At 44.0% G+C, this 26,050-nt stretch overlaps 1 protein-coding gene across 6 annotated transcripts in view; it reads left to right on the top strand.

Annotated features, from left to right (window-relative positions):
* pcdh9 (protocadherin 9) overlaps positions 1 to 26,050 on the top strand; it is a 153,194-nt gene that overhangs the window by 91,504 nt on the left and 35,640 nt on the right. The gene's annotated exons all lie outside the window — the stretch shown is intronic.

The raw sequence follows: 26,050 nt of genomic DNA, 5'->3' as shown, positions 1-26,050 counted from the left end.
AGAGAGATAGAGAGAGAGAGAGAGGTCACTCAACAAAAAGAGTGTTCTGTGCAAATCAGCACCAAGGAAATGTCAGGTAGCTTTCCTACCTTACCGCCTGACCTAAATTTGCCGTTTGATGCCCCTTTGTGCACTCTGAGAAAGATTAAGGGGTTCCAAGGAAAACATCCAGTACGAGTGAGAGGTTAAAGGTTTTCATAATTGCATTGCTGCAAAAGGAGGACCATTAATATGATTGACACCCATCACATCGGTGTGTTATGTATTCTTTTAAACAGAATAGCTTGCAGCCATTTAGTTTCCAGGAATTAGTTTAATGCAACGTAGAGGCGGATTACAGCTAAGGCGCATTAATGGAATAAATGAATATTTATGGGAGTAATAAATTAGCAAAAGGCTTTGCAGCTGAAGCGATCAAGTGTGTGCCTCATATTTCATACTCCAACAAAAAATACAATGGTAGACTTATTGAGTACATTTGGAATGGGGCAGAGGTAGCTAGCTCCCTCTCTTGCCCTGTTGTCTGTCAACGAATGCAGGCTAGTAGAGTTCCTGGCTCATTTGAACCAAATTTCTGCGATAATCAAAATACAGTGGTCACAAATGTTTGATTTCCAGCAAGTTGCGATTCCAAATAGTCCATTTTATGCAACCTCGCCTTGAATTAGTACTATGAATGTGCACTGCTTTGTCTCATTTGTAAATAAGAAAAAAACAAAGTCACGTCTTCGGAATGCTACATTCACACAGCAGGGGTGAGCAGGTTGTGGAAAAAATCTTGTACTGCTGGCCAAAATTCAGATGTGGTAGCCTTCTACGGATCCAGTAAATGTAGGCCTTTATGTGGAGAAACATCCATCCAGCCATTATCTGAACCGCTTTATCTTCACGAGAGTCGCGGGCATGCTGGTGCCTATCCCGGCATCACTCGATGGATGATAGAGAGCTAGCTAGATAGACAGCTAGATAGACAACGAGCTAGATCGACAGCTATCAATCTCTCTATCTATCTATAGATAAATAGATCCTATTTATAGCATCCTACTTGTGAGTCCAGGGCCCTTCGGGAGCGGTGTGATGTTATTACATAAGGCAGACCTGGGCTAGCTTACAGGAAACTTGCATTTATCAAAATTCATGTCATATGCAGCCTTTTCTCTTCCGCAATCAAACAAGTATGAGTGTTGGCTTCTGAAAGCATTGGCATCGTGAGAATTGCCATCACAAGACTTCATTGTCTGCCACTCTGTCAGGATGGAAGTGTGCCAGCGGTACATTTGCTCTAAAGCACTAAGGGAAAACTCTTTGCATCATTTTACATGAACTGACGACAGTTTACACGCACAAATGCTGCTGCATCAACATTTTGAGAGTGATCAGAATGCCTAAGTCTCGTAGCTGCTCCATTTAAATTTCAAAGTCATGTTTTCATTTTTAATATCTGTCCATCCATTTTTCCGATCCACTTATTCTCACAAGGGTTGCGGCGCGTCCTGGAGCCGACCCCAACCGCCTTCGGGCAGCAGGCGGAGGACACCCTGAATCGGTCGCCAGCCAATCGCAGGATTTTTAATATAGTCTTTTGAATGGTTGTGACTTCTGAACACCATGTCATGTTTTTGTCAGTATCGTTTTATTGGTGTAACCTTCTGTCACTTTTTCCATCCCTAAAGAAATGCGATTTGAAGACAATTTGCTCTCTGTAAGCAGGGTCAACATGTTTAGCATCAATCCAAGTTATATCCAGATCTTGCCCAGACTGTCCATTTGGCAACCTTCTTAGTTGTCTTTAATCCCATTTGATATTTTTATATTATGTCTGCCCAATCTCAGCAGAACAGTTTTTTAGTTTACAGTATTGTGCTTATGGGGGATCACATTATTCCCCGCCCCCCTATCATCCATCGTATTCGTGCATATTCTTCTTTTATTTACTTTTTTTAGTCTTCCCTAGTCTCTTTAGTGTGAAACTATAATATACGATTGCGTACACCCTTACTCGCCTTTTCAATCCGTATCGTCAAATTAAATAAATCAAACGTAGTCATGCCAACAATAATACCTGTGTACCCGGATGGAGACAAACAAAAAACAAACATGGTACATACTGTAAGTAAAAACCCAACCGTTTTGAATGCCATGTTTCGATTGCTCTCGGTTACATTGTTAAACAGACTGACAGGATGATTGAACAACAAAAGGTAGAACGACTGATAAAATGGAGGTGTGAAAGCCCCCATACATCACTGTGAATCATATATGCACTTCTTCGGCCGGTAATCAGTCGGCGCGAATGCGGCAGATGAGTCACAATTTTCTACTCCTTTCGATATTAGCCATGACCACTGAAAAGCCCCCTGGCAAAATATACCTTGAAAGTAGCTTCGGAGAGAATGGCAAATGTGTGTGCGTGTTTGAGGGGGAGAAGACTGCGCGATGGGGAAAGGAGGGGAAGAGAGAGAGACAAGGGAAGCAAGGTAGCTAGGCAGTGAAAGTAATGCTTCTGTTTATGGATCGGGGCTATTTTGTACATCAAAGTACACACCAAAAAAAAAAAAAAAGAAGAAGAAATGAGAAAGAGGAGGAAGTAGGGGACCCTGCTGCAGGCCATTCCATTGTCATTGTTTCTCTGAGGTCATGTGGGAGTGCACACTACACGTTTTAATTCTATTTTTCTTTTTTTGTTTCTTTCTTATTTTTTGTGTCTCCGTTTCTCTGCAGTGAAGTCAAACAGTGCCGCTGAAAGTGTTGTTGACATGAGCCTGTAACGTGCACATTGAGCTTCTCTTTGTTGTTTCCATGGATGAAAACCTCAAAGATTGCTCCTTGTCCTGCCTCTCTCCTTTTCTTTTAAAACGCTACGCACGACCCAGCCATCTAAGCCTTTCATAATCATTTTAAAGTAGTCAGTCTTAATCGCGTCATCCCTCCCCTTAATCTCATCATACCTGTTCTTTTAATCTCCTCAGCGAAATGGTCGGATATAGACAGAGGTTTGCTCAAAGTAATTGGAATAGATACTGTGTAAGTTCCAAATGTATATGTTGGCTTTTGTTTCGAGCCAGATATTTGTTTTCAATATTCTGCGCTCATTCGGCTAACGTGCCCTCTGCGTGTAGCCTTGGAGCCGGGACACCTAAAGCCGCCGAGGTTCGCAAGCGTTTGTGGAGGTCGCAAATGTTGACTTCTCGTCACGGTTTGTCAGGGGTCGTTCAAGGTCGCAAACGTTCGCCAACCCCAACAGAGACATTCCAATGTTTTTTCATAACGTGTTCAAAATTTTCCCTTGTGACAAGAAAAACTGGCGGCGTCCACTGAAACTTTTGCCGCACGTCTTTGGGCGTCTTTGCGACCGTTTGGCACCTTGAGAGAACCCTGACAAAAAAAAATTGAGCAAATATTCACAAATGTTCAAATGGGATGCTGCAGCTAAAAACCCCGTTTTGCTGTTTCCGTGTAGATGCCCTCGCAACGTTGTTCAGGTTGAAAAAAAATTGCTGACCTGTAGGTAGCACCGTGTTTGAGTTTCCATCCACGGGCACACTATGCCGAGGCTAGTCGAAATTTGAGAGAGAGGTGGGTCACGCCCTCGACTGCAATATCCGCACAGAAATGTCTCCAAAGATCACGAATGATCATTATGAAATTAATTCAGATCCACACAAAAATTTCACGTGCAAGATGTGTCCTGCGTGCAATATAAGCCTCAGTCCACACTACCACTACTGCTGCTGTTGTTGTGTGTTGTTGAGTTTTGCATTTATTTAACCGTTATTTTATTTTATTCTACTTGATTTTTTTACGAAATGCACTAAGGAGTGGCACCCAAATTCCGTTGTATTCTGTACAATGGCAATAAAGGCGATTCTGATTCTGATTCAAAAATGAAAGGTAAAAAAAAAATAAATCAGTCTCTTAAAACAGTCGCCTATACTATATATAAAACATATGACAAAGCATTAGACATCCATTCGAAGAATGGGAAGCTGTCTTGTGTGATCCAATGTTTTTCTCAACCAACATGATGAAAAATTTTGATGACCTGAAAAAAATTCTTTGCCCTTTACGTAGACAAAATTTGATCAACTCAATGAAAATTGGAATGCCTTTATTTTACGAATTATATATATACGTGTGTGTGTGTGTGTGTGTGTGTGTGTGTGTGTGTGTGTGTGTCACTTCCCCTTCCTTGACACTGTCTGGAATGTCCTTGGAGTCCCCTTGCATGTAGTGGCTTGTGTGTGAGAGCCCGTCCAAAGAGATTTGACAAGGGCCATGCAAGGAGAAGGAAATAAAACGCAAAGAGATGAGGCAAACATTAATCTTGTTAAGTTAAACGCCGACCCCCGCCTCCCGGTGCAGCACCCGCACTCGCTCTTCTCCTCTCCCCAGTTGCCTACCCGGAAAATATGCGGCATTCACAGTGAAAAATCTGCTAATTTCAGACCGCAACTTGGTTTGACTCATGGAGGCTCTGTATTTTTGCCATTACATGCCCCCCACCGCCATTGTCTCTGCTTCACTCTCTGTCACGCTTCCTGGGAGTCCTTCATGTACACACACACACACACACACACACACACACACACATTCAAACGCATTCAATCTTCTGTCTCCATTCCGTTGCCCTCACACACGCATTTATCTCCGTCCTTCATCCTTGCTCTTTCAGTGACCTTGAGATGTATGATGGATGGGGGTCTTGGGTTTAAGTGAGTTTGAAGTTTTAGACTGACACTGATGGACCAAATTGATTATGTTGTACAGTACAATGGAGAGGAAGTGGCCAAAAGACAAACATACAGTCATACAAATTACAGAGGAAAGAAAAAAGGGAGGCGGGCGGGGGGAATGAACTCCACTGTTGGCTGATGTGTAGTTGGACAATGTTTCCCCCTTGTGGTACTGGCAAGCAGGTAGGATTTGACCTGTATTTGTTGTCTGCCTTAAATCCAAACGGAGCAGCTGAGATTGCTGAAAGCTGGCCCAGTTTCCCCCGGGCTGCATCATGACTTTTTCAAAGAAGGCGAAGGAACTGGAATCCATGTTAAATTTCAATCTTTGTCGATCTCCCTGCACTGCTCATTTCGCCCCATTGCTGCTCTTCATTCTCCAGAAAAGCCCCCCCATCATCTCCCTTGAGGAAAAGAGCACTGGCGCTCTTGTGATTCTTTGTCATTTTTTGTAGTTATGAGAGGGCGGCACGCTGAGCAACTGGTTAGCACTCCCACCTCCCAGTGCAGAGGTGCAGGGTTCGGTTCCGGCTCCGGCCTTCCCGTGTGGCGTTTGCATGTTTGCTCCGTGGCTGTGTGGGTTTTCTCCGGGTACTCCGGTTTCCTCCCACATTCCAAAATCATGCATGGCAGATTAATGCAGCACTCCAAATTGTCCTGGTGCGAATGGTTGTTCGTCTCTGCGTGTCCTGCGATTGGTGTTTCTCCCCCCGCCTCGCCTGCTGCCCAAAGACAGCTGGGCTGGGCTCCGGCACGCTCGCGCTCCTCGTGAGGAGTGTAATTATGAGAACCTCAGTTCAGGTTTTGACACGCAGCCGTACATATCCACCTTCTCCAACTAAAAGCAATGCATATTTCGGCAAAATCACATCATACGTACATAAATGAGTTTCATAAATGTGTGTGAAGAAGTTCACACACACACGCTGGAAAGGACTCCCGTTTCCGGAATATTGAATTATCCATCCAAGGAAAGCAAACTGGGAAATCTGCTCTGCCATCACCGCAGATGTTGCACCGCAATCGAGAAAATGGCTCTTAAACCTGAACTTGCCCTGCTCTCGCTTGCTTTTAAGTTTTCAGCGGCACAGCCAACCGGCTCCACCGGCTAATGAGATTATACGTGATCGAGCAGTGAAAAGCCCACATCTCTCCCATATCCGGACCCGTTCCCCTTTTTACGACGCATCATCTGCACCGCCCTTCCTCTTGCGGACAACAGAGGTCAGCCCTCTAAATGCTGACCGCCGCGCTTGAGCGCTACGCGGGTGAAAGAGACAGACGGAGCATAATATGAAGAGACACACAGCTGGTAATGCTGTTACAGAGCAGCACTTTGCTGTTCGTCCCAACGCTTGATATTTATCAAGGGAGAGAAAGAGCTCCGAGTTCTTTCTTTCGAAATGCGCTTTCAACGCTTCTCTTTCCACAGCCGAGGAAACCGCTAGGGAGGTACTGAACGCTTGTCGTCCTCACCGTCCACACCTTTTCTTGGCATTCAGAAGAGACGTCGGTCGATATTTTGGCGTACGATGGCACACAGTACGTCTTCATAATCATGAGCCGCCACTTCTTCAAGTGCCCGTGGTAAAATCTTTGGAACTGGACGACGGACAGAAGGGAGCCACATTGCGAGCTCCCACTTCTGTCACTTGGCAGTCAACAGTTGCCGATCGAGCGTGCGTTCGTGTTCGGCAATGCGTATGCGCGCGCGCGCGGGCATGCGCCTTCCGCCAAATGGCCGAGCATATGGTCACCCCGTGGCGGTATGGAAGCCGTTAATGCCGCGCGGCCCTGAGAGCTTAGCGCCGTGCGCGGCAGTCGTCCTGCAATGGACGGCCGCGCCCGACTCAGCCATTACGCGGCTGGTTTTAAGCTCTTGATGACACTGTGCCATGAAAGACGAAGATTATTCTTCAATTGTGCAAGAGAGATGTGGCAGATTATCTCTGCGCGGAGATCGCTCCTCTACAATAACTGGGTAAGCGGAAGCCTGATAGTTGGCTACACGCAGCCGAAAGCTTTGATTTATTCATGACATCAGAGTATGGCACTTCTTTCGCAGGCTTTCGAAATGGAATGACATTTCAAAAAAAGCAAACAAACAAAACAAACAAAAAAACTCATATCCATGCAAACAAAAAGTAAAATTCAAAAGATACACGGGTAGTTAAATATATGCTCTTCAATTACATGAGAAGGGGGATTAATTCTCTTTTGATGTGTGTTTAAAGAGTAAAACACACACACATGCACACACACAGTACAGAAATGCAGGGTTCGATTCCAGCCTGCGTGGGTTTCCTCCGGGTGCTCCGGGTTCCTCCGACATTCCTAAAACATGTATGGCAGGTTCATGGAACACTCTAAATTGTCCCTAGGAGTGATTGTGAGCGCAAACAGTTCTCCGTCTATGTGTGCCCTGCGATTGGCTGGCTACCGGTTCAGGGGGAGCGTGCCCCGCATCCCTTTTGTGAGGAGAAGAGGATTAGAAAATGGATGGAGGGGTATGTGTATGTGTGTGTGTGTGTGTGTGTGTGTCTATATAAATAAATATATATATATATATATATATATATGTATATATATATATACATATATATATGTATATATGTATATATATACATATATATATGTATATATATATATACATATATATATATATGTATGTGTGTATAGTATAGTGGATATACAATCGATGGTCAACACAGACACATTGAATTTGCCAAGGTTTAACTACAAGATCAACTCCAGCCTCAAGTATTTGTGTTGAATCAATTTCAGGTCAAATAGTCGCCAAATGTTCATTAGGAGATAGACAGGAGTGAGGTGATGAACACGGAAAGGCCAGCGGGAATCGCTGATGAGGGGGCGCAGGGGGTGGGGGGCACGATATCCCTTAGCTAACAGGGAGGAAAGCACCTATTCAAGAACAAGTACAGGAGAATAATTGGAGCACAAGAGCTCGCCTCACATTAGCGGATCGGCGGGCTAAGTGCTCGGCAGGGTGTGGGAGCGCGCACGCAAAGACAATGGAGACGGATTGAGAGAGGTGAACAGATGAGGGGACGGATCGACCTGAAAGTTGATGGATGTTTTTGAAGGTCAGAGCAGTGAAAGTAACATGTCAAAACATTTTACAGCCCTCGAGATGAGTGTTCAGCAAGCTTTGTGTGAGGTCACCGCAACAATTGGAGCCATAATATCGCACAGATGCGGACGCACGTTACCCGGAAATTAAAGGGGCATCTTCAAGCTGTTCAACGGTCATTGACTGGTTAAGGAGCAAGTGCTCCTGTTCTAGGAGAAGAAAGTTATGGTTATTATTCTTCTTATTATTATTTGTTTCTTTAGAAAATCTCTATTTTGGGCAATGAGATGCAAATGTATTTATCTTGATCTCATTGCTGTTTTTAAATGTCAAGAAGAAAAACAATTCTAATCCGGCGCTGTTAAATTTAGTGTGCGTGTCAATCAAAGAGCAAGGCAAAATGAATTTGGAGGAATTTTCGAAGATCAAAAGACTTTGCGTGTCGTGCTTACAGTGTACACTCACACACGGAGGAAACCGTTTGAGCAACAGATCCCACCGCAAATAAAATATGATGCGTATGTTCTGCTTGTGGGCGATATAAATGCACTTCAGTAGCGAATGTTTATTAATACCGGAGACAGTCACGAAAACTTTGTTGAAGTTGAACAGTCGCGACTCAATCAGCCAGCAATTGAAGTACAGAGATATTTTAAACTGACTATGAATTCAGTATATTGTTTTGGTCTTACTTATGTCATCATATTTATTTTCATTTTCTCCTTTTCACGACACCGTTTTTCCCGCTCGCTTTGCGTTCATGTTGCAACGGCACGACCGAATACGACACTGTTTTCCGATACCCGAGTACAATACTCTGCAACATGTTTTCATTGGACTTTTTTTCTTTTGCTGAGAAACCACCTCAAGCTTCCAGTGTTTTTCCTTGATGAATTTACGGGCAGGTTAACAGGCAGTACCGTACTGTAGGTCACACTGTATTACGCACTCGTCTAGGGTGAGGTGCATAACATAAATGGGAAAAAAAATATCACTCTCAGTCCCCATAGGCGTGCAAACGAAGGTTCTACCCCAACACAAGAACGAACTAACTACGAATTCTTGAACAAGAGGAGGCCGAGCGGAGGTGAGCTACGGCTCCGCGGATGACCTTTCAACCTGGCCGCGTGAGTTGTTGGCCAATCAGGAAGGGCCCCTCCCTCGTCTCCCCAGAGATCCTATTAAAGAGATGAACGGTCACTAGCACATACAACACAATAGACAGCAGTGCCCCCCCCCCACCCCCCATTTTGTGCGCGAAGCTGCACGCGGTGTCGTGCGAGTAAAGTACATTCGGACTCAACTGGATTGAGATCAAATGCGACCGAGCGATAGCGTGATATTGATGGCGAGATTCGATAGACTGAGCGAGCGGCCTACCACTCGTGCTTGCTCCTGCTCCCTCTCTATTGTTCTCTCTTTCTTTCTGCTTGGTAAACTCCATCAGCTGTCAGCTCCGACCAAGAGAAATCATGGCAGGCGAGCGAGCACTCAGCCCCCTTGAAAAACAGCACGTGCTCCCCAGCATATCCGTCTTGGAACTGCACAACACTGAAACCGCATATGGTGTCTCATTCTCTTTACTTGCTGCTTGACAACAGACTCACCTTTGTTTCCTGTTCCGACTCTCTCTTATCTTCTACCTTTTGTCCCTTCTCTCTTTTTTTTTTGTTGGTTTGTTATTTTTGTTCATGCCTGGATATTCTCCCTGAGTTGGCATTGCTGGTTTTGAGGTACTCTGGCTTCCCATCACCTCCAAAAGAAATATGATGATTTTTTTTTTAAATTGAAGACTAGCTTTCACTGACGTTTCTCTGTGATGTAAGACAGAATTTTTCAATAAAAACACATTTTGTTACGATGAATAATTCAGTCATCTTGAAATGGCTTTCAAGTCAAAATTTGACATGACCTCCAATTATATTTTTATTACTTTCCACGTAATTGGTCAATTTTGCCCATAAATTTTAAGTTAAGCTTTGGCATTTCAACTACTACCCATCTGTCACTTCCAGTAGAAATGCCCCATCATTGAAGCAGTCCATACGTGCATTTATTGATTATCACACAGTGACCGGTTGACATGTCTCTTGCATGTCATTCAGTCATACATGTTAATTGTTGAGCAAAAAAATAAATAAAAGCAAAACTCAATAAGCGCACTGACTCGCTTTATTTTGTGGCTCCAAGAGGAAAGAAGGTGATTGTGTGAAAATGTTAGAATTGAAACTCAGTGCGGTAATGTTTTGTTTATCTTTGCCCACTCATGAGATAAATCGAGGCATGTGAATAATTTCGCTAGAAAGACACTAAGATTCATATTTATTGAAGTCACACTTTGCATTCTGCCTTGTGAGATTGGAATCTATAAAGTTATTTCAACATGTCAAAAAAGATGGATACGGAGGAGCAAAAACAATCACTCAACGTTCCGGAGCATTTCATCTCTATCTCTGTGTAATTTCCCCGGAGCGAAGGAGACCCATCGGTATCCAGCTTGCAACCCGACTCGTCATTGCGCCAGCGGCCCGCCCGCATTAGCCCTTGTTCCCCAAACACAAAGGATAAGCTTCTGGCTTGCTCCCTCTTGGGCTTTTTTGAAGAGAGCTCGAACAGACTCCACCGGCAGGGCGCAACGCGTCTTTGTAGACTAAACACATTCTCGGCAAAAGTCGGCTCGCTTTAAGTGATCAGACAGCTCAACGCTGTAAAGGCCGCATGCAGACAAAGGACCGTTCACCTTATGGGTCACTGGCTACGTTCCGAAAGGGAACGCCGTGGTCAGGCCTGAGCGGCGGCATTCCAATTCCGTGACAAATTTTCTTCAGATTTGGATTCTGGTTCAAGAAACACTTGTGCAATTGAAACAGGCCCGGACTATATATTACACCCCCCCCCACCCCACCACCCCCACTAAACACACCGTGCTTAACACAGTCACAAGTGGTCTTTCTGTCCGCAACAAAGTATGCTGGGAATGCCAATTCTTGGATGATGACACAAAAACTGCTCATGCTGTAGAAAAGGCCACCGGCTAATTTATTCATGAAGACAAACATGCGATTCTTTATTAAGTGTCACTGACTAATTTGCATGCATTTGTATCATGTTCTCGCTTGAGTTGAGTTCACACAATTTGCACGTGCGCGTTGGCACGTGTGCAAAGTGTGCGAACTCAACGTCGTCATACGTGTTAGCTTGCGCTGTGCACTCCACTGTGAGTTTGTTCAGAAGTGTGCGCCTTTGTAGTGTGTACTTAGTGTACGCTAAGTCGTGTCAGTGTCATGCAAACACAGGGTCAGCCAGAGGTTCTTTTCAGCCCAGTAATTTCCTTTGAGTGTTTTAAGACTGTGGCACCCAACCACCGGTCCGCGGACCGGTGCCGAGCCACAGCCTTTTCTGGTGCCGTGCTGCACACAGACAGACCTGCAAGATGTGAGCATATTTATTCCACCAGACGTGGCGGAAATGCGCGGGACTCAAGCCCCCACTTTGACCAGAATGCAACCGCAGCCACGATTGTGGCTTCTATCCGATGCACCTTATAATGCGGTGCACCCTACATATGAAAATAGGCCAATCATTGAAGGTGCGCCTTATACATTTTCACCGCTGTAACGTTTGCATTTCAAAGTCCCGATTTCACGTCATTCATTTTCCATTTACCGATTTTGCTTACAACGAACGCCTCAATAACGTAAACTTTATTATAACGATTGGATTTTTCCCACAAAATGGTGAAAGGCCTTCGTTACAACAAACCCTGAGAAGCCAACTGCCGTTGCGACCTTGCTTATGAACAAAATGTACAGTCCGGGATTCTCCTTCGTTGCTAAGCAACACTACTGATCGACTCGGTACGTTGTCAAACTTCCAGAGGCACGGCGCACACGGTCTGAAAAGCAAATCTCCTTGTCTGCGAAGGCTGAAATTCTCACTTTCAAAAGCAACCCAGCCGAGACGACCGATTGGCAAAGTCGACGATTTTGGCAATCATCCGTAATGGCGACAAAATCATGGCAGAGTTGGACGCCAACAGATTGAAGGATGACCATATACCGCTTTGGGGGGTGGCACATCCTGAATTGGAGAAGAGGCACTTTTCATTGGCTGACTCAATATTTCCAGATAGGAAATAAAAACACCACAGTTGTTTTTCATTTCATATCTTATAAAATCCTTTTTGTCTTCATTGATACGCGGATTTGTAATTGACACGCTTTCACTGTATTACATGTTTTTACATCTATAAATGTTCATATTGTATTAGACATTGTAGTTGGTGGCCATTTTGTTGGAAATAGTTACAACGAACCACCTTTTGAACGCACAGATTCCCTTTGTCCCCTGAGGTACGTGGTAACGAGGCTCTAATGTACACCTATAAATATACAGTAGTCCAATTCCCACCTCCCATTGGTTAATTATAGCCTCCATTATAATAGTATACTTTACTGTATATAATTATATACAGTGTATATATATATATATATATATATATATATATATATATATATATATATATATATATATATATCTATATATATATAGGGCGGCCCGGTAGTCCAGTGGTTAGCACGTCGGCTTCACAGTGCAGAGGTACCGGGTTCGATTCCAGCTCCGGCCTCCCTGTGTGGAGTTTGCATGTTCTCCCCGGGCCTGCGTGGGTTTTCTCCGGGTGCTCCGGTTTCCTCCCACATTCCAAAAACATGCATGTCAGGCTGATTGGACGCTCTAAAATTGTCCCTAGGTGTGAGTGTGGGCGTGGATGGTTGTTCGTCTCTGTGTGCCCTGTGATTGGCTGGCAACTGATTCAGGGTGTCCCCCGCCTACTGCCCGGAGATGGCTGGGATAGGCTCCAGCACCCCCCGCGACCCTAGTGAGGATCAAGCGGTTCGGAAAATGGATGGATGGATGGATATATATATATATATATATACACACGCACACTCATATACACACACACACACACACACACACACACATACTTTTTTTTGTTTGTTAACAAGAACCCTGCTTCTTGAAAGTGAGCCGTCTGTCGAACTGTGCCAGTGTTTCAGTCTGTGGTTACAGTTTAAACAGGGGAGCAGAAAAAGAAAAATTCAGCATTAACCTGTCAACAGCTTTCAGCAAAGCGACTTATAACCTCAACACAAGTACGGTGGCTCAAAGAGCCAAATGAAGAAAAAAAAGTGCATCAGTTTGAAATTCCCCAGCTTGTTTGGCTTGCCGAGCTGCCTTCATTTGGTCGCGAGCATCCTAGTTGATACTCGACCAGCTTAATCATCGTAAAATATGAGTCAGATCGGCTGCTTGTTTTCCTGGAGGTAAAAGCTAGTAAGTCCGCTTGTAAATACACCCAGAAGAGAGCATATATCCTCAGAGACCAATATTAGCAAAAGTGAGGAAAAAAAAAAAAAGAAAGGCTGCCTTGTTGTGTATGTTGCGCGCAGCCTTTATCTGACAGAATGCCTCGCACGGTTGCGATTGCTTGCCTGGTCCCGGGATTTTTATTCAAGGCGGGGAAGATGATTAAAGCTTCACAAAGCAGAGGTTGGGTGACACTCAAGGTTATTTTGCTTTGTTGTTGTAGCCTATCATCTCCGGCCCGTCGTCGCGGCCATCTCAAAGTGCCGAGAGGCCGACGGCGTCTGAATATCGCAACGAGATCCCGCAGCAGTCGTGTATTCCCGCGGCCGGGTAATACCCTGGGTACAATCCGCGCATTTCTGACATTGCCTCGTAGCATCTTTCATCTTGACATAAGCTGGCATATGCTGAGTGGCTCCACATGTTTATCTTTGTGCAACAAAAGCAAGGCCGAGGCATGTAAGGTAATCACTTCAAAGACCTCTATGCTTGACTCCAGCGTGAGATGCCGCTTTCCTTCTAATCAGTCGTTGACCGTGTGGGTATTATGTGCATTGGAAATGAGTTCACAAGATTTTCACCGACTCGGCGTTGGGCGAGATAAATTGGGTGTTTTCCAGTTCAAGCTGTTATGGAAGAATACACAGAAGCAATCTTTTCAAGGCCAGCCTTTTAATTATCCCAGCCGAGATGCCCAACTTTTTCATGAAAAAACTTGGCAAACTTTTGTGCGCGTTGATGAAACACAGTCGACAAAACATGTTTGTAAAGTATGAATCTGTCCACTGCTGGCTCACAACGATATTAGCACCTCAACCAAAATGTTTGTGGGGGATGGTTTAAAATTTTGTTGCAATACATTTTCATCATGAGTGTGTGTGGGGGTGGGGGGGGGGGTTGCCAAACAAATAGCATTCCTTCCATCTTGGGAGGTAAATAAACATCACGCCTTACTACATCTTTTTGCGTCTCATTTCTAATGTTGCCAGGAAAACAGAGAATGGAACTATCGAGCTATTCATTCGAACTTTTGGCGGGGGGGGAAAAAAAAACCCATTCAAGTCACGGGGGTGTGTTCGAATGGATTTGCTTGACAAAAACGTTGTGACATTTCATTTGTTTTCTCTTGATAACCGAAAAACACCTGTAATCAGATATCCTCAAATTACACTCTTCAAAATGATAATCCATTTAATCTCATGCCGCATGCGCTTGGTAATGTTTCTCTTTCCTCTCTCCAAAAGAAGGAATATGCACAGTCTGTCAAATGGTTTCCCTTTCCCGAGCCTTCCATTTTGGTCATGTACACACATGAGCAAAGTCGGAGATGGAAGACAGATACATGTGGCGGAGTAAGAGCCCCCCCCTCCCCCCACCCGCCCCTCGTTGAGTAATGAAATTAAATGACAGCTCTTGAGCAAGGAGGGATGCTGTGAGAGCGAGCGAGAGTGAGAAAGAGAGCGAGGGGAAGCGAGGTAGGGCGATTGTGTCCAGCCAGGAAATTGAAGCCACGGCAAGCAAATTGAGTTCAGGTCATTTTGGCGGGCAAGAGCCGACCAATCAATTTGGCCTGCTACTCAGTGCCTGTCAGCCTCACAGAAGGACACCTTGGCATCCAATAATAAGAGCACAGCAAACAACCCAAGTCCTGGCTCACTTACTCTAAGCTAACATCTCGCTAGCTATAATTTCTCCTTAGGGGAAACACACCGATGTAAGTCGAGTCTGCTATATGAGCTATATTTGTGCTGATACCAGCTGTCAAGTTAAAAGGTTGGACCCATTTAACTGGGTCGTCTATCTACCGCGTGCATAGTGAGAGACCGCGTTTGCGTTCGTGCAGCTGTGAATCTACTCCTCCTTGCTTTCACGTTTTTAAACTGGCGTTGCATTGGAACCGTAGCCCGTTCCATTCGTCGGCTAATTCACAAACAAATCTTGTCTCGTTCAGCAAGGTGGATGACAGTCCCCCGCGCTGGCAGATCCACAAAGAAAAAAAAAAAGGAACCCAACTTTCTCATGTTTGAACGGTTGAAGTAGAATTAAGCAAGGAAAAGTGCCTTGGGCATTTCGAACGCACGAGGAATTTACTTTCCAAGTTTACAACCCGTCCAGAGGAAGGTAAACAGAATAATGACCAGCAGGGGGAGACAGAACGGGAAGCCTGGCGGTTCGCTGTTAAGCGCCCCGATATCAACTTTACTTATCCACATTCACATATTAATCCTGGATAAACATAAATAACAGAAGCTTTGTTGTCCATTTCCATTTTACTAAAGATATAAAAAAGGTAAAGAGCAAAATGCATCAGGGAGTTGACGGGGACATGTTTTTTTAATCAGTCATGTGTTTGTTTTGCATCGTAGCCTCTGCTAATCTGTGGACATTGACACAACATTCCTGTTAATGAACTAAATTACACAGCAGGAGCACTGTGACGCTACAATGCTGAGGCAACAGGCAAAAAAATAAATAAAAAACAAACCAACAAAACACAAAAACAGTGGAATCAGACAACCCCAAAGGCCTAATTATCTCTGTTGGCTCCCAATTAATCCATTAAGTTGTTCTGGCTCAACTGCAAGACCTGCGGCGCCATTTTCACATCTCAATGTATTGCACCATCAAATAGAGATGCTACAGAGCGTTGTGATGGCTAGCGTGCTAGCCGGTTCTCTGTTTTCAAAATGTCTCCACCTTTATTTTCAATGTAACCGTAAAAAGTGGCAACTGCCTTCAGACGTCCGCAGCAATCTAGCTCGCATTCTACTCACACAAGACCATTTTTATTTTATTTTATTGTCGACGCCTGTACGTTGTTGCGCCTTCACTGGCTTACCTGGATTGACTGTCAGACCTTACCATATGTAAAACTGCACTCATGGTATTGATGACTTTCAAAGCAGCCAATGATTGTTTATTGGATAAGCCGCTGGACTTGTGCGGGATGCTAAGAGGCGCTTCAGGGCCCTCTCGGGTGATGAGATTGACGGCGCTACGGACTGAAGACATTAAGTTTGTTTACACACTGCCAGCGGAGTCGAGTTAGCGCGCGCGAGTGATTGTTTGAATATTGCTCTCATCTCTTGAAACTAATAATCATTGCCGCACACACCCAAAGCCCCAAAGATAGTCTGCCATCCCCATTTACTTCACTTCAAAAATGTTAATGTTGTTCTGTCAAAGATGGTAACAAGGGATGGGGACAGTCCAAAAAAAAACATAAAAAATAGAGGATATCGCTATTTTAAAATTGGGATGAAAGTGGCACTTTGTCTCGCTTGGATTTTTAGGCAGTTTCAAAGACTCCTAAGTGAGCACATGCAAATTTACACACGCACACGCGCACACACACACACACACACACACACTAGTTTGGAGTCTGCGCTCTCAATTATATAGAAAGAGAAGATGTTGCTGCAAAAATGCTGAGTTGTAGTTCATGTTTTGTATCTCAAGGGATTGTTTTCTTCTGGGATGCGTTCAAAATATGTAAAACTGTGCAAGTTTTGCCTCGAGGTATACTTGAATGGAAAACATTATTTCCAGTTATGTGTGATATAATATTATTATTATTTATTTTTTTTATATATATTTCCGGTTCTTTCCATGACGTAAGGGGCACATGTTTGTGCCAGATGTTACTGAGGACATATTTAGGGAGGGGGCGAGTGTGGCAAGTCTGCAGCTTTAGCCAAAGGACAACCCTTTTTTTTAAGCATACTTACAAAAGTAGCTTTTTTTCATGCTATGGTAGCAATAGTTTCTTTTTACTACTTTTAACTTGGGCTTCATTGCTCGAGCTTGCCTTGCCAGGATGTGTTGTGATTATCCCTCCACAGAGTACAATTACCCCTTAGAACTTGGGTGTGTAAAGTGACTCGGTCAGCTATTTCAGCTCCAATAGGGGAAAATTGTGTTAACTGAAGATATTGTCCCTGGGCGGGCCCACACCTAGGACACAGTACCATTCTGTGACGAATTAAATGTAATGCTTCGCTCGCATCAGCAAGACTCATCTTTACAGCTGTCAGTAACAAAACACCAATCAGGTACATGACAACAAATTGCCATCATTCACCTCCCTTACAATTGCAAAGGTTACAACTTACCGTAGTTTGCAATGATCCAACAACAGCCCAAAAAAAAAAACAAAATAATTGAAGAAAGAATAAAATGCAACTCAAATATTCCACCTCATGTCACAAAAGTGAAGGCGGGGCCATTCGACTGACACCGAGGACAACAAGTGAATACTCTTGCACAAAACCTCTTCTGGAACCCTTCCAGCACGACTTTTGACAGGTATTCTTGTGATCGTACATCTATCGCTCCGGTTACGTGAAACACAATGACATCACATTGACCAATTCAGGCACCGAGGAGTAATGACGTCGACGTTGCAAAATTTTGTCCTCATCATTTCTATGGTGGTGAATGATTTCTGATTAAACATGGTTGACTTTCATGATTGTTAGACCCATCGGTTTTCCGAGTTGATCGGGAACGGAAAGAATCCTCTCAACGCACCTCATGCCACAGGACAGTCAGTTCGGGTCAGTCATGGCTGGTGAGGCACTGACAGTAAAACGGCACTTTGCAGTTTGCAAACTGTGAGCAAGTTCTAAAGGAGGCGTTTGCATCCATCAGGGATGGCCATTTGAATTTGCGATAACGAGAAGGACTGCAGCCCGACTTGTCATCTATGCGGTTTTGTACTTTGCTAGTGGAAGAGGCAAAAAAAAAAAAAAAGTATTACTGAGAAAAAAATGTGATGGCTGATAATTTGAGGGATGCCAGCGGCCACATGAAACCGTGGCTCAATTGGTCATTCCTGCAGGATGGCTAACACGAGTATAAAGCATTCCATATTGGAGCCTTGCTCATTTTCGAGTAGGCCCATTTCACTTTCCACCGGCTCCGTGATATCGACCTTTCACAGTCATCACGGATCCTGCCGTGAGTGTGATGTTGCAGCCTGGCAGCTGGCGCGTATGCTCAGAGCACAGTGGCAAGAGCAAAGATCTGGTGGCAATGTCAACAACTTTCCGTGGCGCTTGAAGCATCGGGCACCACATTGATCCCATTAAAAGTAACTAATTTGCAACAGGAGATGAAAAGACCTTCCCCTCTCAAGTGGCAAACCACTTCTATTCATCTAGAACAATCTGAAGTCACGACAAATCTTGAATTTACCTGGTCAGTGTGGGCCACCGATGAGCGCAGTGGTTCATATCAGTGTTAGAAACAAAAACAGGATGTCATGATTCGGTTTGGGACCAACAGGTGGCACTGTAGGGCTCCCCCTGCAGCTGCACACCTGTTGGTCATTAGGTAATTAGTGCTTTAAAAGGACTCCCAGCCCGACCACTCATTGTCGGGTCATTGTTTGCTCTTTGCTACTATCATGTTCGTTTGTTTGCTGTTGCTGTTTCCTACTGTCATGTTTGTTTGTTTGCTCTTCCTTTGCTGCTGTCATGTTTGTTCTGGTAGTGTTTTGGTTATTGATAGTTTTTGTTTAATTCATGGTTTTTGTTTGTTACTTTGGACTTTGTTTTGGATTTAGTTTTCTTTGTTTTAAATACAATTCGTCAAGTTCACCCTGCTCCTCCCTCCTGCCTGCTTTTTGGGGTCCACCACCCCCTCGCAACGTGACACAGGAGATGCCAGAAAAAAAAAATGGATTGCCTTTTGTATTTTCAGCCCTTTAGAAACTACCCCCCTCTCCCGAAAACAAATAAATGTCAATTAAACATAAATACTCTAGCAGTCTGCTAGAGTAGAACTAAATGGAATGATGAAAAAATGGTCATCGCGGTTGAAGAAGTTCATAACACAACTCCATCTGAATGCCCAAAAAAATCAAATCAAATTCAACAGATGCACATTATTTATTCATAACTAAGGTTGTCTTCTTTCATCTTAGGCAGCTGCCTGAGGCCCAGCCTCTCCTTTCTCAAGAACACTTTGAAACAGCATTTTATGCCTTCGTCACATTTCGGCTGGATTACTGTCATGCACTTGACTTTGGAGTCAGCCAATCCTCCACGAAGCGTCTCCAGTTGGTCCAGAATGCTGCTGCTCGCCTCTTGTTACTCGTAAGAGGGAGCACATAACTCTTACTTTGGCATCCCTTCACTGGCTCCCTGGCCTTTTCACTCTCTGGTGAGGAAAATCTAGTCGTTATACTGAAGTTTACGTTATCAAGGTGTTCGTTGCAAGCAAAATCGGCAAATGGAAAATGAATGACGTGAAATCGGGACTTTGAAATGCGAACATCATAGCGATGAACACGGGGTACGTTAAAAAGAGGTTCAACCGTAACACCACCTCCCCATTGAAGGCTCATCACGTGACAGGCACAAAAACGCTCTGCTGCCAAATGAAGTTAAACTATCTTGACGTTGCAATTGCATCTCATAGTTTGCCAAGTGATTGCGCACTATGCACTGTACCGCCATGGGTAACAAACGCATCGTGTGGACATGAATGCAGAAATATGCCGAGCCCGTTTTTAGCGGTTTTGTTCGTCGGCACCTCCGCACTGTTGTCAACAGTCGCTTGACTGGCAAATTCTCTTCTCAACGTGAAAGAGTCACACGGAGAAGAACTGCTGTCTGTGGCGCTTTGCGGCTGTCTATGCCAGCGGAGGGTGGTGCCAATGAATGAATCAGACGAGGCTAACGTGTAGCTGACGCTCTGTGGCACTTCAACAGATTTTCACAGCCCCGCTTCAGGCGCGCAGAGCGGGTTGCACTACTCCAATCTCGCAGTTCTCACTAACCTGAAGTCAGCTTTATTTAACGACAGACCAAATTTAGAGTGAAGGTGGGGAGCTAGCAGTAGTGAGATGTTCACTTCGCCAGAAAAAGGAAATGTGACTTCTCGGTGAAGGGAAAGCACAGTCGATGGGGAACTCAAGCTGTGGATGGTTATAAAACAAAACAAACAAAAAAAAAAACAGGGATAAGTCAAGTCAAGTCAAGTCAACAGTATTTATAGAGCACTTTCAAACAGCCATCGCTGCATACAAAGTGCTGTACATGGAGCAATTTAACATGCACAATAAACAGTAAGACAAATAGGTTATAAAGGCGGTAGAAAGCACCAAACAGTAAAACCAAGAACAAATCTAAGTCATGCTGAGTCGAATGCCAAAGAATACAAGTGAGTTTTGAGGAGGGTTTTGAAGATGGGCAGCGAGGAGGCTTGCCGAATGTTCAGTGGGAGGTCATTCCAGAGAGAGGGACCAGCAACAGAAAAGGCTCCATCCCCTCTGAGCCTCAGTTTAGTTCTTGGTACTTCTAATAAAGTCTGGTCCACAGACCTGAGGCGCCGGGCAGGTGCGTAGGGGCGGATGAGCTCAGAGAGGTAAGGTGGCGCGAGATTATTCAGAGATTTGAAAACAAATAAGAGGATCTTGAAAATAACTCTAAAATGAATGGGGAGCCAGTGAAGGGATGCCAGAGTAGGAGTTATGTGCTCCCACTTACGAGTACCAGTCAAGAGGCGAGCAGCGGCATTCTGGACCAGCTGAAGGCGCTTAATGGAGGACTGGCTGACTCCAAAGTAAAGGGCATTGCAGTAATCGAGCCGGGATGTGACAAAGGCATGAATTACTGTCTCAAAATGTTCATGTGAGAGGAGAGGTTTTATTTTGGCCAGCTGTCGAAGGTGAAAGAAGCTGGATTTAACAACGGCACCAATTTGCAGATCGAGTTTGAAATCACTGTCGAGTTTAAGGCCCAAGTTTGAGACTGTTGACTTAAGATAAGGAGACAGGGGGCCCAAGTCTACAGGATGGAATGTACAAGGGCCACTGGGTCCAAACAATATCACCTCTGTCTTCTATTCATTGAATCTCAAGAAATTTTGTGCCATCCAGGTTTTGATTTCTTCCAGACAGGATAGGAGTGGCCTTAATGAGAAGGCGTCTTTCTTGCTCAGTGGGACATAGATCTGACAGTCATCTGCATAGCAGTGGAAGGGAATACCATGTTTCCTTAAGATGGAACCCAATAGGAGCAGATACAGTTAAGCATTTTTCGGAATCAGAAATGCATCAATGCAGTCAAATGATGACACCACAATACTCACAATCTATATCTATATCTATATATAGATATAGCTAGATAGATAGATAGATAGAAAATAAAAAAAAAAACCTTTGAACTAAAGACATATCTGAAGTTCATCAGCTGCTTTGGTACATGGTGACGGAAGAGTGAAGAACTTCTTTGCCTGTTCCTGGGTTACGTCATCATATTGCCATGGCACACTTCCTGCCCAAAGACAATGCTCACACTTTCACAGCTTTCTTTCAACCCTTCCCAACCATGTCTTTCGTAGTCCAGACATTTCATGCAAGCTTCACTGACGACATCGCTGATATTTGCTTTTAGCAAAGTCAAGCAAAATGAATGAATGAATCCTTCAGGCAGTAGGCATTGCTTTTATAAATGCTGCCTAAAACTTTGGACTGAAGTCACAAGATGACAAGAAAAAAAAACCCAAAAAACATCATGGCGATAATCCGCAAATTAATAACATTTATTTTGGAGGCGGTGTCTTCTGCACTGTAAAAAGGGGGGAAAAAATGAAGTTTCAAGATGATTCATGAATCAGTTGTTGTATTTTTTGGACTCCTCTGGTTAGTTTATTTAATGGAAAGTCAGTGCCCTTTCAGCTCTACGTTGAACAGAGAGGAGTTTAAAAAAAACATCTTCAAGATTAAATTTGTCATCACTGCTTTTTGCTCTTGAAACTGCACGCAACCATGTGATTACTGCTTGATCCATTTTCAGGTTGCAAGGAGTTTGGGCCCATCCGACTTGACTTTTAGACTTAAGAGGCTCGGTAGACCTTTGTACTGAAGGAGAAACAAACAACATTCCATAATTACACATCCAGCTTAGGGACATTTGGGTTTTCCAATAAATCTCCACCAACTGCGTGGAAGGGAAGGCGCATGAGGGCAAATGTTTCACAAAAAGGCTGCAGCTGCCCAGGGAAGGAAATACATTGTTGATCCAATAAAAGACTCGGATTTGCCATAGCTTGGGACAAGAAATTATACACGGGTCAATAAATCACCGCATCTCATTCCCGTGCTGTCGTTTTATCGCTCGCATTACTCTTTTGGGCTGTACTCATCATCCTCATTTTCCAACTTTGGCAGATGACTCAGATAAGCAGGCCCAGCTCAGTAAAATTGAGAATGAATTTTGGACGAGCACTCATGTTGGCAGAAAGACTTCTTGAGGCAAGCTCATCAAATGAGGATGTGTGCAAAGGTAAAGTGTACTCATCTGAATGTTTGTAGCATTTATATATTTTTTCCTCTTAATGAAAAACAAAATGCACAAATGGCTCAATTATGATTATTTTTATTTTAAACAACCTGTATTGAGACTGGGCAAAGTACACAAATACACTCACAGGGACATATTTTTCAAAACGTAAGGGCGATGACTTCACTTTGAGACGTGGAAGGCTGCAAAGTTTGCCACAGGAAAGGCAGTCAGAGAAGAATGAGTCAATGTTTGAGTCAAAATCCAAAACAGGCAAGACTGATTCAACTGTCACTTTGAATGAACGTTTCTTCTAAATAAATAAGGCTGGAGCAAGATGAGCATTTTTCAACATTTCATTGTTTTTGGTTTGTTTGAGCCCCAAGTCAATAGACACGTAGTTCCAAAGATGGCCAGCAGATGGCAGAGCACCTTTGGTCTTCGGGGAAATGGGGAAAGAAAGGGAGAGATGGAAAGAGGTCTTTTTGTGTGCGTTCTACTCTCCCGGGTGACTGATCTCCCTTAGTGGTGTGATTGTGAGAACACACTCGTGGGATGTGTTCTCTCACTGCAGGCGTCAGACTGCTGCGAGATCAGATTATTTGTGGGGGTGAGGAGGTTGCAGTCTTCTGGGTGTGCAATTGTGCGCGTCTGTGCATTTACATTCTGCTCAGTGTGTGTGCTTCTCGACTGAGGATCGCACCGTTTTCCTGAAACACAATACCGCACAGAAGTTGTTGTTGTTGTTTTTTTTTTATTATAGTTTTTTAATTAAACACTGCACTCCATGTGGTCAAACTCAGGAGCAAAATGAGTGCGCAGAAACATCACGACTTGTTTACTGTCACATCAAGCGGCCCTTTAGTTTGATCGTAGTGACCAAACCTTTTTCCTGAACAGGTCCGTTCAGGAAAGAACGAAAGGCTGAAAGAAAAAAAAAAAGCCTGTGATGCATTGCATTTTCAGTCTGCTTTAAACACAGGCTGCGCCTTTGAAAGTCAATATTCCATTTCAGTTTAAAGGGCTACTTGTTAGTTCTTGAATTTAATATGAAAAGCCAAGCTCCGAATCAATGGACCCCATGCAGTATAAATTCATTTGCAATGCAACCGACTACATTTATAGGCCAATCTTAGATTTAGAGCTACAATGGTTTCGTAGCAGGCTAAGATGCCTTATACTGTTGGAGGATTTTTGTTGACTTGGATGACGTATGCCAAACTGGCCTTTGATTTTACCTATTAAATTCTGTACAGTTTGCTTTGCAAACAACATGCAAGGACAAATGCAAGTCCTCATCATTTGCAAGCTTTTGACAGAGTGTTTGTGTCGAGTGTGTTTGGACAGGGAGATGATTTTATTTAAAAAAACAAACAAACAAACAAACACAAGCAGATAATAAGAGTTAGCCGGCGTGATAAGCCATAATATCTTGTAAACTGGCAGCAGGGACAGTTAAAGCTGGTCTTACGCTAATATTATTACAAGCGACTCTCGGCAAGCCGGAATGCAGAAATGCTTCCAAACGCGCATTCGGCCACGTCCCGCAGATGGAATCAATTCACACATTGGCAAGTCTCAAGTCGTAACGTTCAAGTCTGAAGCCGTTCCCAAGTCAGTTTGACTTGGGCGAGTCCAGTCCCGTCCTGCGATGAGTCAGATCACAGGCTAAGCAGCGGTATGTGCTCTTCATCAAGATTCTGTCTTGGTCAAAGTGGTCAAATAATAACAGCCACCAATGTAGCTTACGTGCCCGATGAATTATATTCGAGAGTAATTCAACATTTGATGAAGATTCATTTTAAACAGTGTTATTCTCCTGGACAACAAATGTAGAATAAAATAAAATAGCACCGTGAACTACAAAGAAATGGACCGATGAGGAATAATTAAAAACGCTTATAATGTACCAAAGGCATGAGCGCCATTGCTACTTGCAAATGTGACACGATTGATTTCTGCTTCCATCCGGTGGCTGCTGGCTAGCGATTAAACCGCTAATGCCGACGTGGTCAGGCTGTTCAAATGACACTCACATTTTTTGCTACTTGTTGAAATAATTCAACGGGTTTCTCGTATGGCCTCGTTTTTGACGATGTAGCACGCACAATAGCTTCCTCCTTCACGTCGCTGCGGACGAACTTCTCTTGCCAAAGCCGCTTCATCTGCGGAAATCATGTCTGCCCGGCAGCTGCGCGTTTGGATGGACGTTTTGTCCATTTGTTACCGTTACTTTCTGTTAACCGCTTCTTCTTTCATTTATTGGCGGACAACAAAGACAGAATCATGACACTGTTAACAGCCCTCCATTTCAAATGTAATTTCCTTCTCAATTTCCCCGTCAGGGTTGACACGCTAATGATTAGCACGTCTGCCTTACAGTGCAGCGCTCCAGGGTTTGATTCCGGCTCCGGCATTCCTGTGTGGAGTTGGCATTTTCTCCCCGTGCCTGGGTGGGTTTTCTCCGGGTACTCTGCTTTCCTCCAGAATTGCACCTCGGCACTGTGTCTCTCTCTCTCTCTCTCTCTCGGACGAGATGCACTTCTTGTTAATGAGAGGATTGCAAAGATTTGGCAAGCAAGGTACAATGGTCCACACACTGAGTAGTTTCCACCCACCTCCATTTCCATCCTCGCTTTTCCATCCCCTCTTCTCCGCTTTAGTGTACCCATAAATACATCCATCCATTATTCACATCCATCACGACAGAAGTATTTGAATCTGAAGGAAACAATCTCTCTCTTTGCAAGATGCCTCCCACCCTCCCCCCCCCCAACCCCCTCTCTCCTCCACTCACACAGACCCCCCCTTTCCACATTCTTGTTTCTGTTATGAGACACCTTTTTGGTTTAATTGAACAACTGCATGTTCTTGGAGCAATTTTAAATATATAACGAGGTCATTTGCATGAGACTGCAGATTGGGTGACCTTTACTTTTGCCAATAATGAGTGTAAAAGCTGTGGCTGTCTGTCATCAACAATGATGTGGCACGAACACCTCCCCGTGACAATGAAAGGTTAGCTGGAGGCTCGCGTCTGGATTTAGGAAAAAGCCTGAGGAAAATGTCATTAGAGCTGGTGGGGGGGGGGAGACAATCGAAATTAGTCATTGAAATTCAATCAGGTGGGCTTTGAAGATCGAGTGCGTGGGTGCGCGTGGGCGCCCGCAAACCAATAATCGCAGAGTTTACAAGTCATGTCTGTAGAACAAATTGCTTTTCTCCACACGAGTGTCAAATGTTTTGTTCGGTCCGCTTTGCTGTGGTAAAAATCAAATCAAAGTGACAACACTCAACCATTTCGGCAGCAAAACTCATGTGATAAAACATTGCCACTAATACCACAAAGAGATCGTCTTTATGTTAAATGTATGACATATCACTGAAGAGATCATCACACGGTTTCAACTCTTCACCTCTTTGTATTATTTTCCTCACGATGTGTAATTTGCTTGCTGTTATGGGTTGTCATTGTGCAGTGAAACGTGACCGTTTAGCGTACGGTGAGGCCCCTCACGACACTTAACAGCAAATCTGAGGCGAAAACGTTCTCAAAATCGCATCTT

Source organism: Hippocampus guttulatus, chromosome 3 (assembly GCF_054856545.1).
Source record: "Hippocampus guttulatus isolate MCC_2025c chromosome 3, RoL_Hgut_1.0, whole genome shotgun sequence".
Taxonomy (NCBI): domain Eukaryota; kingdom Metazoa; phylum Chordata; class Actinopteri; order Syngnathiformes; family Syngnathidae; genus Hippocampus; species Hippocampus guttulatus.
This window is presented reverse-complemented; position numbering and strand designations above follow the sequence as displayed.